Raw genomic sequence first — 16,976 nt, 5'->3', positions numbered from 1 at the left:
ATAACACAGTGTAACTGCACGGCCATTGGTTCGTGCAGTAAATTAAAAACGAACCAATGGACGGAGCCATCTGGCTATATTAGCGGGCATGTCACCATAGTATTCTCAGATTTCTTCTCCTTCAGTGACGATGACGATCTTCGCTGAGACTACGGCACTTGAAGCTTCGCCGTTGAAATGCCTCACTGCTCGGCCGATCTCGCCGCTTCTCGCAGCTGCCTACAGCATCGCAGCAGCGCCAGTTTTCCAGATCCCCTGCCGCCATCCGGCGATCTAAAAGAGCTAATTTAAAAGAGCAAATTTTGCGGCGTTGATGCAAATGCCGCCCCGTGCTCTGCACGCCGCTGACGGTCACTGCGAGAGCATCAACTGCCTGGAGATGCTGGCAGTGTGTTTAGGCCTCCGCACCTTCTTGCCAGACCTAAGGGGACACCATGTCCTAGTCCGATCGGACAGCATGACGGTAGTGTCCTACATAAATCGCCAGGGAGGACTCTCCTCGAGGTGCCTCTTTACTCTAGTAAAGTAGACTTTCTGCTACTGGCGTTAGCATCGGTAAAGCGGATGGGAGATCTACAGGCGCTCTCTGTGAGCCCCTCTTGCCTGGAATTCAGGCCCAACGATTCTAAGGTCGTCCTGAAACCAAGGCTCGGGTACATACCTAAGGTGCTCTCCACCCCGTTCAGAGCACAGGTGATAACTCATTCGGCACTTCCCCCTCGGAGGAAGATCAGGAGTTAAAACTACTCTCCCCAGTCAGGGCATTGAAAATCTATATAGAACGTTCCGCCCCAATCAGGCAGTCAGAACAACTCTTTAAATGCTTTGGTGGCCGCACCAGAGGCCTTCCAGTCACTAAGCAGAGACTCTCCAAATGGGTAGTTGATGCTATTGCGCTAGCTTACTCCTCCTTGGGCCTACACTGCCCCATGGTAGTAAGAGCCCATTCGACTAGAGGCCTCGTCTTGGGCTTGGTCTAGTGGTGTGTCCATTGCAGGAATCTGTGCGGCCGCCGGCTGGGCCCCGCCGTCCACATTCACCAGGTTCTATAATCTGGACGTCCCGACTTTGCAGACCTCAGGGCAGAACCAGTCTCAGGCTTTGCCTACCTGCGCTCTTGGTCCTCAAGGAGTGCCGAGGCTGTAGGTTTTATTCCTGGAACATTTACTTATGGCTGGACTGACCTCTATGAGTTTAGCCCTAGTGCCTCCTGCAGGGTTCCCTGCAAAATTACTTGTTCCTCTGAGCCCCTTGTGGTGCTTAAGGCAAGTATGAGTCGTTCCTCTAAGCATAACATGGCAGGATTGTACTGGTTCCCCATTGCGTCTTAGCAGATGCAGTACGAGTAAAGTATCGATAGGGAACGTACTCGGTTACAAATGTAACCTCAGTTCCCTGAGATACGGGAACAAATACTGCATACTTAGCTGTGCTATACAGCTGCACGACTCAGTCGTCGCTTCAGTCGAAGTAACCTGAGAATCCTATGGCGACATGCTTATATGCTTATATAGCCAGATGGCCCCGCCCATATTGGCGGGGTCTGGCGGGCTTCATTGCTGTAGGCTTGTGCAGCTCCGCTGCCGAGCCATTGGTTCGTTTTTAGTTTACTGCACGAACCAATGGCTGCACAGTTACACTGCGTAATTGAAAAAGCTTCAGTCATCTGAGAAAAAGGAGTTTTCCCCATAGCATCTTAGCAGATGCAGTACTCGTTCCCATATCTCAGGGAACCGAGGTTACGTTTGTAACCGAGTACGTTTTTTATGTTTACCTAGAGCTTATAGGGGAGGCCTATAGTGGAGTTGTCACATTTTTTATTCTTTTTTTTTTTTTGGTAGGTCTTATCAATTCTACCAAGGAAAAAGTATCGTTCATTTAACATGCAGCCTTTTGTGACAACCTGCCCTGGTAACAGCCTATGGTATTTGTCACAATGGGAACCTACCATTGCATAGCATATTATAGACTATTTACAGGTTGTCAGTTCAGTATAAACAATAAGCCAATTCTAAAGCTCAAAATGATTCAGTATATAGTTAGGCCAACAAATACTGTAATTATTTAAAACAAATGTGACAACCATCCCAATTCCCAATATACATAAGAACTCAGTTCAACCTTTAATTTAAAATCATGTACTTTAACATGTATGTATATTGCCCCCTATAGGTCTTGTAAGATAAACAGTAAGACAACCACACACAACCACAAATCTAGAAGAAAATCTGAATACAGTGCACAAAAATGCCCCTTCCCACTCAGTTACAATAAGCATCATTAAGCTGTTTTGTAGCATTTGTTGAATATGCAATGCAACACACATTCAAAGAAATATTATCCAACTACATACTATGAAAATGGCAACTGTGCTACAAGTATGTGCTCAAACATTATCATTCTAAACCAGATCTTATATGCAAGAGAATTAAGTAGTAGGTTCACATGATACTTCAGGAATCATTCTAATTGCTCATTTGCTGCTCAAGAAACATTTCTTCTTATTATCGATGTTGAAAACAGTTGTGCTGCTTGATATTTTTTGTGGAATTTATGATACTTTTTTTCAGGATTCTTTTATGAATAGAATGTACGTCAAGTTTGCCACGCAACGTCCTCTTTAAAAAGACGCACCCGATATTGCTCTTTTAGGGGGAAAACCTCTTTTAGCGTGCTGAGGCGCACAGGGGAGATGATCATCTGCAACACAAACAGGGGGTAGTGCAGCCTGATGTGTGCAACCCACTCGACACGGGAAACCACCACCGCTGAAGCGCCGTACCGCCAACACGAAGAGCTCTCCAAGAGCGCGCTGAACTCGTTCAGTCTTCTTCTCTCAGTAGAGTAGTCAGGAGCAGAACGATGTGATCGCTCGGCTCCGAAGCGAAAAGCTGAATATGCGCTGCATCTGCTGCCTACTTATACTCACGCTGTGATCAGCGGCAGCTGGATGCAATAATCGCATGCCAATGTGCATTGGCTCGTTTAGTTTACACTCGAAGTAGATTGGTCTCTCTAAGCGAGATCCCAATTTCGTCGGTCATCCGACGTGACGTCGAGAGTGACCGACTGAAAGGGAACCTGAACTCATGAATGCAAAAACGTTTGTCGTGTTTCTAGACGTGTGAACATGTCTCATATATCCAGCAAAACTATTATCCCCTCTCTGGATGCGTGTATGTGGTTTGTCATCAGTAACCTTAGAGACCAAGCAAGCAGAGACACTTCTGAAATGACTCATTCAAGAGCAGAATGCATGTAAACAGATTTAATCTTAAAGGAATAGTTCATCCAAAAATAACATTTGGTCATTATTTTCTCGCCATTTTATCATTCCAAACCTGTTATTCTGCTGTTATTCTTTTTGGAGAATGGAAAATGCAGCTCGTTTCCATACAGTGACTAACTGTCCATTTTTTGGAGCTTGGCAGCTCCAAACAATAATTTCATAGCATTTGTTAAATGGAAAAGAGCTGCATTAAGATTCGTTAAAATTCCTTTTCTGTTTTGCAGAGATAAAACAAATTTGGAACAACATGAGGGTGAGTAAATAATGACAGAATTTTAGTTTTGGGGTGAAAAATTCCTTTAATCATCAGCTTTGTCTTGCTAACAGCTACAGCTATAGAGATTCACTGTGGTGCTGATGGAATAAACCTTTTCTATGTTGAGGCTTGTGAACAATCTTCAGAGTGAAAGCCTCTGTGACGGAGGAAGGATTCAGCGGTTTGAAGAAAAAGTATGTGGTTATTGTTTATATATAGGATTACAAATTCATACATTTTTATACCCATCTATCTTTTTTGAAAGCTCATAGTCCTTTGTGAAAACCCTGAAATCCTTAGTAAAACACGACTTTACTTGAAGAGTAATTTCACAGAATCTTCACACAACATAAGCTGTCGATTTGACACCACAGTGGAAAAAGATTTACCATTGCTTGAGGGCTTATACCACACAAATGACTTTCTACAAGTGTGGCATACTGTAAAAAAGGCTTTTTATATAGAACTCAACCATGACAGTTTATTTAAAAATGTTTTAGTTTTTAAGTTAATATTATATTATGGTAAGAGATTTTATTGAGACACCATTTTAAGAGACACCATTTTGTCAAGCTGTCTTTGTGTGCATTTTGTCAATACTAAAGATTTATCTGATGGCACATTCATTTCTGAAATGTATGAATTTTATTTAGCAAATTTACTCAATTTATCATTTAAGTCAAAACCACTGTGTGATTTTTAGATTCATTTTGCAGTTGTACTTTCAAAGCTCACACTGGTACTTTGTCATCTGTTAATATTTCTCTTTGATGTTTAAGTTTGACGGCCTAAATAAAAGAGGGAATTCCTTTTGATAATTTATTAATGATGGTGTATGTACTGAGAGACTGAGCTCCAGTCTGATGGGATATCCTTATGAGGCTAACAGAGAAAATAGTATAGCAACTTACTATCCACAGCACCTGGCAAACAATAATCAATAAGAATGTCTCTTACCTCCATCAGACCTGGTGGGAAATTATCTGCTAATTATGTCCTCACGATATTCACTCTGTAAAAACAAAAACAAAACATTAAAAAGTGTACATTCATACAAATTAAATTCAAGAAACCTTATGGCGATGAAAAACCACTGGTTCAGTTTGCATTGCAAATAAATATTACTCTTCTCTTCTATTAATTTCTCTACAAGCAGGTAAAAAAAAAAAAACTCAGGAAGTGACAACAATACCTTTGCTAAGGATTTTGAAAGCTCACAAGGATTTCGAAAGCTTTACGATGACATTAGCTAAGACCATTAATGTCATTACACACTCTTTGCCTTGCCAAAAGCTGTAATGATAACTAATAGACATAGACATTTTTCTGACACTTTTGTAACCTTTTTTTAAACTCTGTGCTGAGATTGTTAAAGTTGGCAGGTGTTAAATCACTACCTGAAGAATCACATACATTCATACAAATTAAATTCAAGAAACCTTATGGCGATGAAAAACCACTGGTTCAGTTTGCATTGCAAATAAATATTACTCTTCTCTTCTATTAATTTCTCTACAAGCAGGTAAAAAAAAAAAAACTCAGGAAGTGACAACAATACCTTTGCTAAGGATTTTGAAAGCTCACAAGGATTTCGAAAGCTTTACGATGACATTAGCTAAGACCATTAATGTCATTACACACTCTTTGCCTTGCCAAAAGCTGTAATGATAACTAATAGACATAGACATTTTTCTGACACTTTTGTAACCTTTTTTTAAACTCTGTGCTGAGATTACTTAAGATACATAATGCAAACATAAAGTTGGCAGGTGTTAAATCACTACCTGAAGAATCACACGTACATGAGAATGTGGAGCCAAAATCAATATATTTTGATTGCAGGTGTTTGGAGCGAGACTCCAGATCTCCGAATTCCATCCCCGCCATTATTGAGATAACACATTATCACGTCTTTGTTAGCCAACACACTGTGATGAACTCATGTAAATATGTGACACATGCTATGGTGAGTGATACTGGAGTTTCTGAAGAGAAATCCATTACTATCTACACTTTTTTTGTACTGCTACTGTGTTTCAGTTTTAAAAGTTCCAAACTGATCACAGCTTGAGAAATGTCTGAATTCTTTATGAAAAATCCTGTAATTTGTATTTCAATCAAAACATACACAAAACAAATGGCAGTTTTAAGTATTTCAAAACATATCAATTGTTTTAATCCACACAATATTAACATACTGGAAAATCTCAGGAGTGTGAATCAAATGATTCAAATAATTCACACTCGGTTCACACTTCATTTTACATTCTGCTACCAAAGTATAATATACCAATAAGCTAAGTTTGAGCTAAGTCTGTTTTTCATCGGAACAGATTTGGAGAAATTTAGCCTTACATCACTTGCTCTCCAATGGATCCTCTGCAGTGAATGGGTGCCGTCAGAATGAGAGTCCAAACCGCTGATAAAAACATTATAATAATCCACAAGTAATCCACACAATCTCATCTCTGACTCTCATTGTGGTGGCACCCATTCACTGCAGAGGATCCATTGGAGAGCAAGTGATGTGATGCTAAATTCCTCCAAATCTGTTCCGATGAAGAAACAAACTCATCTACATATTGGATGACCTAAGGGTGAGTAAATTTTCAGCAAATTTTCACTTTTGGGTGAACTATTCCTTTAAATTGTTAAATCATTTTAAGATGACATCAGGAGCATGCAGACACCACAAGACAAAAAAAAATGTGTATGGTTGTTTAGCGAGACTAATAAGTCTCTTAGGCTACAGCTAAATCTTTTGAGAAAGATAGCAATAGTGAAGGCTGAAATCACTCTGTGTGAGTAATTTTGACGCCTCCCTCGTGCAGACATTTAGGTCATCTGTGCACAACTCCCTAGAAGTCATCAGAGAAAAGACACTTCAAGCAATCCTGTGATGAAAAGCCTCATGCAGTCTGTGCAGCAAATTCCTCAGTGATGTCCAAAAGCGGATTCATTCTTCAAGACTTTGGACTACAGATGAGCATCTTTTGCTCAGTTAGAATAAATATTTACTTGAAAACATATGGATGTTGACGAGAGGAAAGGACAGAGATGAGAAGGCTAACTTAATGGAGGCTGTCAGGAAAATTGTTTTATTGTTTGTGTAGGTAATCAGCATCAACATAGAGAAGGTTTACCAAAAGAGAAATATGAGCACTCACACTGCCTTCTACATCAAAATATGACAGGGAAACCCGCTTTTGTGAACTTAAAATGAGATGAGAGGTTATAACAGCACAAAATATAATTTTTTCCTTGGATTTATTTTACCAACTTTCAAGAGACTCTGAACTCAATCTGTAAAGATAAAACTTAAGGTTACTTTGAATTTATACTACATACCACTCATAAATTATGTCTTGGAAGAGTTTCCTTGCAGCTGAGGAGAGGCTGAAAATGATTCATTAGATTTTGAACCAGCTCCTGGTGGTGTGGCTCTGAAAGTTTATATAAGGCAAAATAATTCCACAATGCGAAGAAGACAGACATGAAATACTTTACCCTCCAGAATGTGTTGCTTTATACAGTTGGTTGCTGCACTGCACTCATTGTACAAATCTCTGCTTGTCTGTGTGTAACTTAAGGAGCTAGGAGGACATAACAGTTTTTTACAAATAGAAATTCCAACATATGTGGGAGTTTTTTTTTGTTTGTTTTTTAGCGATTTAGTAATCGCGTACTGTTGTATACTGTATTGAATTTACTTAACGACCGCTAAAAGTGGCTAAAAAGTACGTTCTATATAGTATGAATGAGTGTAGTATGAATGAAATCTGGACATAGCCTACTACATCATATATATATATATATATATATTTAATGTATTTATATATATGTACATGTATATGTATATGTGTGTGGCTGTACGTACACATATGTAGTTGTTTTTTGGTGTTTGGCTTAGTGTTATGTTAGAATCATTATTATACTCATACCTTTTGTTCTTTTAATATTTTTGAATTGTTTTTAGCTTTATTTTTTTGTTTTCATTTAAATGTTTTAGTTTTGAAATGTTGTTGTATGCATTTGTCATTTTTATTTAATTTCTTTTATTTTCTTAAAAGCTTTTAGCTTTTCGTTTTAATTACTTTTTCTTATTTGTGTATGTTTGAATTGTTTTTAGCTTTATTTTTTTGTTTTCATTTAAATGTTTTAGTTTTGAAATGTTGTTGTATGCATTTGTCATTTTTATTTAATTTATTTTATTTTCTTAAATGTGTGTATATATATAGTATTTATAGAGTTTTAGCTTTTAGTTTTAATTACTTTTTCTTATTTGTAAGTCGCTTTGGATAAAAGCGTCTGCTAAATGACTAAAAGTAAAAAAGTAAAAGTAAAAATGTGAAATGAGACCCGAATGTGAGTTTGGGGGAATTGAAATGCCATCGGCAACCAATTTGTGATGACTTTTTGACCACAAATTATGGAATGAAGTTCAACCTCACTTCTTGTTATAATCTTTTACGATTTGCTATTATTCCTGTAAAACTTATTGTTAACCAGCATTAAATTACTGAGTTAATTACTGCAAAGGTGCAAAAAAGCTGTTGTCTGAATTTCGTTAAAGGGGTCATATGATGCGATTTCAAGTTTTCCTTTCTCTTTGGAGTGTTACAAGCTCTTGGTGCATAAAGAAGATCTGTAAAGTTGCAAAGACTAAAGTCTCAAATCCAAAGAGATATTCTTTATAAAAGTTAAGAGTCAGCCACGCCTACCTAAAACGGCTCGTTCTAACACGCCCCCACATAAGAAGCTTAGTTTACCGCGGAAGCGGTCGCGGCTGCGGTCGTGTGCAGACCGAAGAGTGTAAAGACCATCGACTCTACCGTGCGACTCCACCGGGCAGGGACACCGGCAAAGGACATAAGTATCGCTTTTTATCTCTCCTCTTTCCACTTCTGTTTCAGTTTTTTATAAACTATTTCTTACTATGTGTCAGTAAGTTGTTGTTATTTTAGCATGTGTGTTTGCCTCAGTGTTATTTTTTTAGGATTACTGATGAACTAATGTACTTTGATTTGTATTAGTTATCTATTTTAGTTTTAGTTACAGTTGTAGTCATGTTGTCATTTTATTAGTTTTTTTATTATGTCTATATAGGCTTTTTATTAAGTTTTACTTTTATTTAATTTGAGTTATTTCAGTACTTCAACATACAAAATGGAAATGAAATAATATATATATATATATATATTTAATGTATTTATATATATGTACATGTATATGTATGTGTGTGTGGCTGTACATACACATATGTAGTTGTTTTTTGGTGTTTGGCTTAGTGTTATGTTAGAATCATTATTATACTCATACCTTTTGTTCTTTTAATATTTTTGAATTGTTTTTAGCTTTATTTTTTTGTTTTTATTTAAATGTTTTAGTTTTGAAATGTTGTTGTATGCATTTGTCATTTTTATTTAATTTCTTTTATTTTCTTAAATGTGTGTATATATATAGTATTTATAGATTTTTAGCTTTTAGTTTTAATTACTTTTTCTTATTTGTAAGTCGCTTTGGATAAAAGCGTCTGCTAAATGACTAAAAGTAAAGTAAAGTAAAAGTACATCTGCCATGTTGCTACTGTCACGTGACCCACCAGTGTCAGTTGCGCCGCTTTACTTCCATTCATAAATTCTCTCCCGTGGTCTCATGGGATAGTAAAGTGTCCATCGTATGAGCACTTCAGAATCACGCCGGAAGGTCATCGGGGTACTTCTCGCCTACTGTTTTTCCAATACTATGAATTCGGTCATACTACTCGGCTCACATACTGTTTTTCACATACTATGAAGTATGCGATTTCGGACGCAGCGAATGTGTCTTTATGAGTGAGTCATTGAATCATTCATTAAATTGATTCTTTCAAAACTTTGAATCATTCAAGAACAAAACCACTACCGTATGTTGCTCGGAGATACACGCAATGATTCAATTCAGCTGTGGCTTTGTTTGGAACTATTTTCGTTGGCGGAGCAAAAACAGTAACTAGGAACATTTTTTTTCCTAAAATGTAAGTCACTCAACATTACCTTTTGTTTATTTAATTGCTGTATAAAAATGTCACATTTACAATCTTGCAGTTGACAAATGTGTCAGCACAGCTGTGTTTATCTGCGGCCAAAACAGAAACGTAAATATGTAGTTGGGTAAAACTCACTTTATGTATGTAACTTAAACTACTTTTACTGAGAGGGTGGTTGTGTTGAGAGAGTGGGCTGTGTGTCACACTGCTTTTGAAAATCTCCACCCGTGGGACAAGTTACGAGGGTTTATTTTGTCACAATCACACCTCAGATCTCAGCTGTCCCCAATCTGCAGTTACTGTAGCTTTGAACATGAGGGAATCCCTCTTGCTCTGAGATCAAAGCATAGGAACACCAAGCTGCAAGGCAAATCAGACAGGGAAACCCTCTGTTTACTTCATATAGTCAGGTCTTTTGAGGAAAATGTTGAAAGAGATTTAAGAGTTTATTTCACTGGCAAAAATGAGAAGTTTCCAAATTTTACATACATGTATTTGAAATTTTGGATAAGATAGGATTACAAATGGATGGTTTGACTGAGTTTTTTTTTGTCTAGTGTTTTGCAGCTGTTATAGTTTTTATTTACTTTCTGTTAATTATTTTAGTATTTTGAGTTTTTTACTAAAACTCAATGCACTATTGATAATTAACCATGAAATATGAGAAAAGAGCTTATAAAATGTGATTGCTAAAATGCACACCCTCAAAACTGACTAAAAACCTTTCCTCCCTACTGAAATACAACCAAATATTTTAATATACAATATGGCACGTTATATTTCAGTAGCTGAAATAAGAAGCTGAAGACAAATATAAGACATTCTGTGTATTTCACATTCAAAACAACCCAAAGGAAAGAAATTATTGCTCAGAGGATGCTCTTTCAAAGATGGGAATGTAAACAATAGTTAAGTTTCAATTAATTGTTGACTTCTCAGATGCTCCTCTTTCAAACTGAGTGTATGTAAAACATCTGGTGTGGCTAACTCTTAACTTTTATAAAGAATATCTCTTTGGATTTGAGACTTTAGTCTTTGCAACTTTACAGATCTTCTTTATGCACCAAGAGCTTGTAACACTCTAAAGAGAAAGGAAAAAATGAAATCGCATCATATGACCCCTTTAAGGCTAATCCGCTATAAGCTCACAGCAAAGCATTTGATGGTTCAAAGTGACTACAGGCTGATTCTCTTTAGCCACTCTCACTGGGATGAGAAGGGCACACTTGTCTTAAGAGATTTTGTATTTCATCAATTAAAAGACTCCGACATGGATTTCCTTTAACTGCAAAGCTAGGTTTTAGTAGAACTGCTAATGCATTGTCAACAGATATTTCTAGATGGGGAAAAAACAGGAAGTATGCATTTCTAATTATACAGTCAACGTTGTTTTGATGACCCTGAATACATTGTCTAACCATTCTTCAGCTAGACCCAGATGCACGTTTTTGGGCCTAAAGTGAGTATTAAATCCTTATAAAATCCCAGTTATCTACACATTAAGCAATAATTCACACCTGTATGCTGGCATACCTCACGGTTCACTGAGCATCGTATAACATTCCTGAATTCATACGCAGTTTATGTAATTGACGTTTTTAAGCTGTAAGGGATCTAAGCTGCATGATCTACTGTATGAACAAAAAGTGCTGTATACATACCATACAAAAGTTTGTGGTCATTAAGATTTTTTTTTTTTTTTAAGAAATAACTTTTATTCAGCAAGGATGTAAATTCAACAAAAGTTATAGTAATGATATTTACAATGATACGAAAGGTTTATATTTCACATAAATGCTGTTCTTTTGCTGTTCTTTTCATCAGAGAATCCTGAACAAAATGTATCAGATTTCTACAACAATAGTAAGCAACAACCGTTTTCAACACTGATAATAATAAATGTTTCTGGAGACTGGAGTAATGACTGCTGAAAATTCAGCTTTATCATCACAGGAATAAATTACATTTTAAAATATATTAAAACATAAAACAATTATTTTAAACTGTTATAATATTTCACAGTATTACTGTTTTAAAGTATTTTGGATCAAATTAATGCAGCCTTGGTGAGCATAAGACTATTTCAAACATTAAAAATCTTAACTTTTGACTGCATGTTAGTGTAGTGTACTTCCTACTGATGCTACTAAATGTTTTTTTTTAACTCCATATTATATATATATTATATTATAATCATACCATTATAGCCTAATGTGTCTTGTAAAGCACTTGCTGTTTTGGTTGTCATTCTTCAACAAAATGTCTCATGGTCAAGAGCCCAAATGCTGAGGTTAAATTGGGCTGGGTTAAATAGCAGTGCTCTTGATTGGTGGTCAGATAGCTAAATGTCAGTTGTAGAGAGTGATGTATCAGAGGGCTGGAGATAGTGTAGGTGTAGTTTGATTAATAAGGTGCCTGAAGCAGTGACTCAGGCAGCCGGAGCAGAGACCTCCGTGATAGGAGCCCCTGCACCATCCACCCATGATCAATAAGCCAGTTCAAGAGATTTTCCAGGTGTATCTTAAGCACAACAGTAAATTGAAAACAGGTTTTTAAGTTCTGGGCTCTCTGTTAACGTGGTAATCTTCAATGTGAATGAACTGTGATTAATCTAACACAGTGTTTCACAATATTTTTACGTCTTTTGTAGCTGCACAACTTCATCGATAAGGCTCAATACCCCTGAATTGTCACCACACCAGAATTATATGTTTAAACTCAGAGTATTCTGGATCTCATTAAGCACTGTGATTAATATGAATAAAATGGACACTAAATTAAAGACAAACCAAGTAGGTAGAATTTGGTACAGAATTTGGATAAAAGCGTCTGCTAAAAGAATAAATAGAAATCTAAGTTGCTTTATGTAAAACTGAAGCAGTTTGAGAAATGAAAGATTTGTGGTTTTATAACTGCTTTTAGTTTGATGTTGGTTTGATTGGCACTTTTGATGAGGAAAAAAAGATGCGAGGATAAAAGGACATTATTGAATGCATTGAATGAGTATGAGTGAGAGGAGTAAGAGCACAGTTGCAGAAAGTCTTTATATATGCACATTTAAGTCTTTTGACAGCCTTAATATAATTATATTATTAATATAATATAAATATTATATGACATAGTTTTTGTTTCATAGATTTATCAAGGCAAAATAGAAATAGCAGTGTTTTTGAACATTAATTATTAAAATATTCAGTTTTGCCAGTTATATCCTGTTATCCAAATTAGGCTGCTTAGACCTTTCTGTAGCAATAAGTTAGAAAATATTTCAAATTTCTATTTGAGGCAACACAGAATGTAAATATCATAACAATTGCTGATGCTTGTATTGGCCTTCTGTGCATCTTCCACCAGGCCACTGGTCCTTGTTCCTCTTTATAGGTCAGATGTTATTATTGGAACCGAGTCGGTCTGTCTGTGTTTGATTGTGACATTATGAAACACAATCTGTCAATGTCTTCAAGTGCTGGGAAGATTTCTGATTTTTAATTTGCACCCAGTATATTTTTTGACAAAGTCAGATTATTTAGATGATGAAGTCATTGCATCCTTTTGTGTCTTCCAGCAAATGCATGACAGATATTAACCCACATAAGTCCAGGCTGACCAGCAGAAGGCTAAACTGTGGAAAGACTGAATGGCAGATTTTAATAATTGCAGCCTTCTGCTTCTAATAATTTCTCAGCTGTCTTTTTTTTATTATCAGAGAGCATGCTCATCGTAGACCACAAGACTTTTGGTTTTATCCCTAACAAATCACCTTGCTTAAATTTATTAAATGATGAAAACTGACAGTAACTGAAAATGAATAGGGAGCTGGAGGTAAATACCACATTTATCAGACAACATCAGTGGCATCATGTCTTTTAATTGGATTCAGCTTTCTAAATTCAGCTTTTGGGAGGTCTAATAAATAATGGCAAGACAACAGAAAGCTGTGTGTAATACTGGCAGACTTTTTAAAAAAACGTTGATGTTGACTTGATTTAGTTTGACATTTAATGTTAACGGGAACTTGATAATATCAAAGTGAAAATATTATTATAATAATCCTCTGAATTTAAACATTCTTCGAAACATTTGGGATAATGTAAGTACACAAGTCAGCAAAATATATAACACTGTTCTAGTGGTTTTTGGATATTTTAATTTAAAAATCTTACATATTGTGCCTTTAACTGCATGTATCTTATCAGGGCAAATCAGAGAAGTAACAAAGAGATTAAACAAAGCTCCTTTATGATTTTTCTTTCTTCATAACTGCTTTTAGTTTGATGTTGGTTTGATTGGCACTTTTGATGAGGAAAAAAAGATGCGAGGATAAAAGGACATTATTGAATGCATTGAATGAGTATGAGTGAGAGGAGTAAGAGCACAGTTGCAGAAAGTCTTTATATATGCACATTTAAGTCTTTTGACAGCCTTAATATAATTATATTATTAATATAATATAAATATTATATGACATAGTTTTTGTTTCATAGATTTATCAAGGCAAAATAGAAATAGCAGTGTTTTTGAACATTAATTATTAAAATATTCAGTTTTGCCAGTTATATCCTGTTATCCAAATTAGGCTGCTTAGACCTTTCTGTAGCAATAAGTTAGAAAATATTTCAAATTTCTATTTGAGGCAACACAGAATGTAAATATCATAACAATTGCTGATGCTTGTATTGGCCTTCTGTGCATCTTCCACCAGGCCACTGGTCCTTGTTCCTCTTTATAGGTCAGATGTTATTATTGGAACCGAGTCGGTCTGTCTGTGTTTGATTGTGACATTATGAAACACAATCTGTCAATGTCTTCAAGTGCTGGGAAGATTTCTGATTTTTAATTTGCACCCAGTATATTTTTTGACAAAGTCAGATTATTTAGATGATGAAGTCATTGCATCCTTTTGTGTCTTCCAGCAAATGCATGACAGATATTAACCCACATAAGTCCAGGCTGACCAGCAGAAGGCTAAACTGTGGAAAGACTGAATGGCAGATTTTAATAATTGCAGCCTTCTGCTTCTAATAATTTCTCAACTGTCTTTTTTTTATTATCAGAGAGCATGCTCATCGTAGACCACAAGACTTTTGGTTTTATCCCTAACAAATCACCTTGCTTAAATTTATTAAATGATGAAAACTGACAGTAACTGAAAATGAATAGGGAGCTGGAGGCAGAAAATGTTTAGAAAGAACTTGAGTAAATGTAAACCAATGGTTTATTTCTCAAACTGAAGTTATTGAATTGCCATGTTGTCTGTAGGAAGTCATGTTTTTATGCTCTGGCATGTGTTTATTGATTTTGGCAAGCTCTCGTTTGTTGTTCTGTATCCCAATATAACCTATGCGAACAAAATTGCACAATTCAGGATTCCACCTGGTCAGCCAGGCCTGATGACTCCTTCTTGGGGAGTGTGTCTGAAGTTTATAAGACATGCCCACATCTTGGCTGCTATTGCAGGTGTTACTTACTGCCCCATATCATCACTTACCAGCTGCACAGACGGCAGGCAAAAACAAAGCCCGACTTTTGACTGTGTAGTGTGTGTGTGTAATATATATATTTGTATTTATTTAACTCTCTCAAGTTTTTTCTTCAGCTTTAACAGCCAAATGCTACATATTTATCTAAGCAGGTGAGCGTATAGTGTGCTGGCACTTAACACACGCTTGCAACTGCTCTTGCCCTGAACTTATGAAATAATGTACTGTCCTATTTTGTTTCTGTCTTATCTATGCCTTCATCGGGAACAACTGAAAATGCCAATGGAGATTACTGGGAGGGTGTGCATACTACACTATTGTCATGTCTTTTAATTGGATTCAGCTTTCTAAATTCAGCTTTTGGGAGGTCTAATAAATAATGGCAAGACAACAGAAAGCTGTGTGTAATACTGGCAGACTTTTTAAAAAAACGTTGATGTTGACTTGATTTAGTTTGACATTTAATGTTAACGGGAACTTGATAAGATCAAATTGAAAAATATTATTATAATCAGAATATAATTTTTGCAGGAAAATCTGCCTTCATCAGTAAGTTGCTTTGGGAACAAAAACAGATTTGTTCAAATGTTTTTGCAGTGTTTTTTTAACTACATTTTTTTTTGTAGTTTAAAAATTTTTTTTTAAACTGCATTGTCTACAGTGTGTAAAATTATGTTCAGCTTAACAAAGAATACAAACATAAAAACATAAATATATAGTATATAATGTAAAAGTACATAAATAATATAAAACTATAAGAATAATGCAAAAATCTTATGACATTAAGGTTGTATGATTAAAAATATGCATTTAATATTTAGTTCAAATCACTGCTGATCTATTCTTGGTGGCAAGATGTTGCCTCCCAAATGAAGCAGATGAATATGAGTATAGAAGATGAAAAGAGTTCAATATAATGTCTGCTGTGTTTTTTTACTTCCTTACAGACATTTTTGTGGTTCTTTATTATGACTTTTAGATTATTAAGTGATGAGTGTATTATTATTAGGTCTGTAGATAAAAATGAAAATTTCTTCGCTTCATGTACTGCAGAATGACCTGGCGTCTCCTAACAAGAGCATTTTCTTATCTTGTAACTGAGTGATCACAGCCCACCTATTAAGTCGAGTTCTAGCACCTGTAAGGAGGAGAGTGCCAGCTGCATACACCCATGAACCTTTAATCTCCTTTGGTCCATAGATAACATTTCAGCCATGCATCCCTGTCCAACGCCCTCTGATAAATAAAAAATTGCAGTTTAAGTCTCAAACATTCTTATCGTTGTAACAGCTGCTCCCCTCCTTGCTGATGGCCATCTTGTTGGCTGACTTTTACCATCCCTCCCTTTGTTAAACAACAGTGGTGTAGATATTGAATTCACTTTACAAATGACTAAAACTTATCTGGTGGCTTTCCATGCGTAGACGTACACTAGAGCACTATACGGTATGTTGCGGTGAATGTAGTTCATATACAGACTTTGCCACGCTCATTCCATTCCATCAATGTGCCTGTTGGCTACAGTATGTGTAGACCTGAAACATGAATGTAATGAGGTGTGTTGTGTACAGTGTTGGGGAAAGTTACTTTTAAAAGTAATGCATTACAATATTGCGTTACTCCATAAAAAAGTAACTAATTACGTTACTTCGTTACTTTTTATGGAAAGTAATGCGTTACGTTACTTTTGCGTTACTTTTTAAATCTGGGCAGGGCTTGCTTGTTTGATTTTAAATTAAAAAAGTTATATTGTTGGCAAATATAAAAGCCTTTTCACACCAAAAGTGAAATGAATAAGCCTCAGACTGAAGGGAAAGTAAATTTACGTCCGTACAGTAGAATGCAGAAGAAGAAATTTCAACACACTTCAGCAATAAAAAAGACACACAAATGTTTGTCTAGAGTCATTTTTGCTTATTAGTA

The 16,976-nt window shown here is 36.1% G+C and overlaps 1 pseudogene; it reads left to right on the top strand.

Moving 5' to 3' along the window:
* Window positions 1-319: 319 nt before the first annotated feature.
* LOC107733089 (apolipoprotein B-100-like) overlaps window positions 320-16,976 on the top strand; it is a 34,250-nt pseudogene continuing 17,593 nt past the window's right edge.

Source organism: Sinocyclocheilus rhinocerous, unplaced genomic scaffold (genome assembly GCF_001515625.1).
Source record: "Sinocyclocheilus rhinocerous isolate Xijiao unplaced genomic scaffold, SAMN03320098_v1.1 scaffold8, whole genome shotgun sequence".
NCBI lineage: Eukaryota > Metazoa > Chordata > Actinopteri > Cypriniformes > Cyprinidae > Sinocyclocheilus > Sinocyclocheilus rhinocerous.
This window is presented reverse-complemented; position numbering and strand designations above follow the sequence as displayed.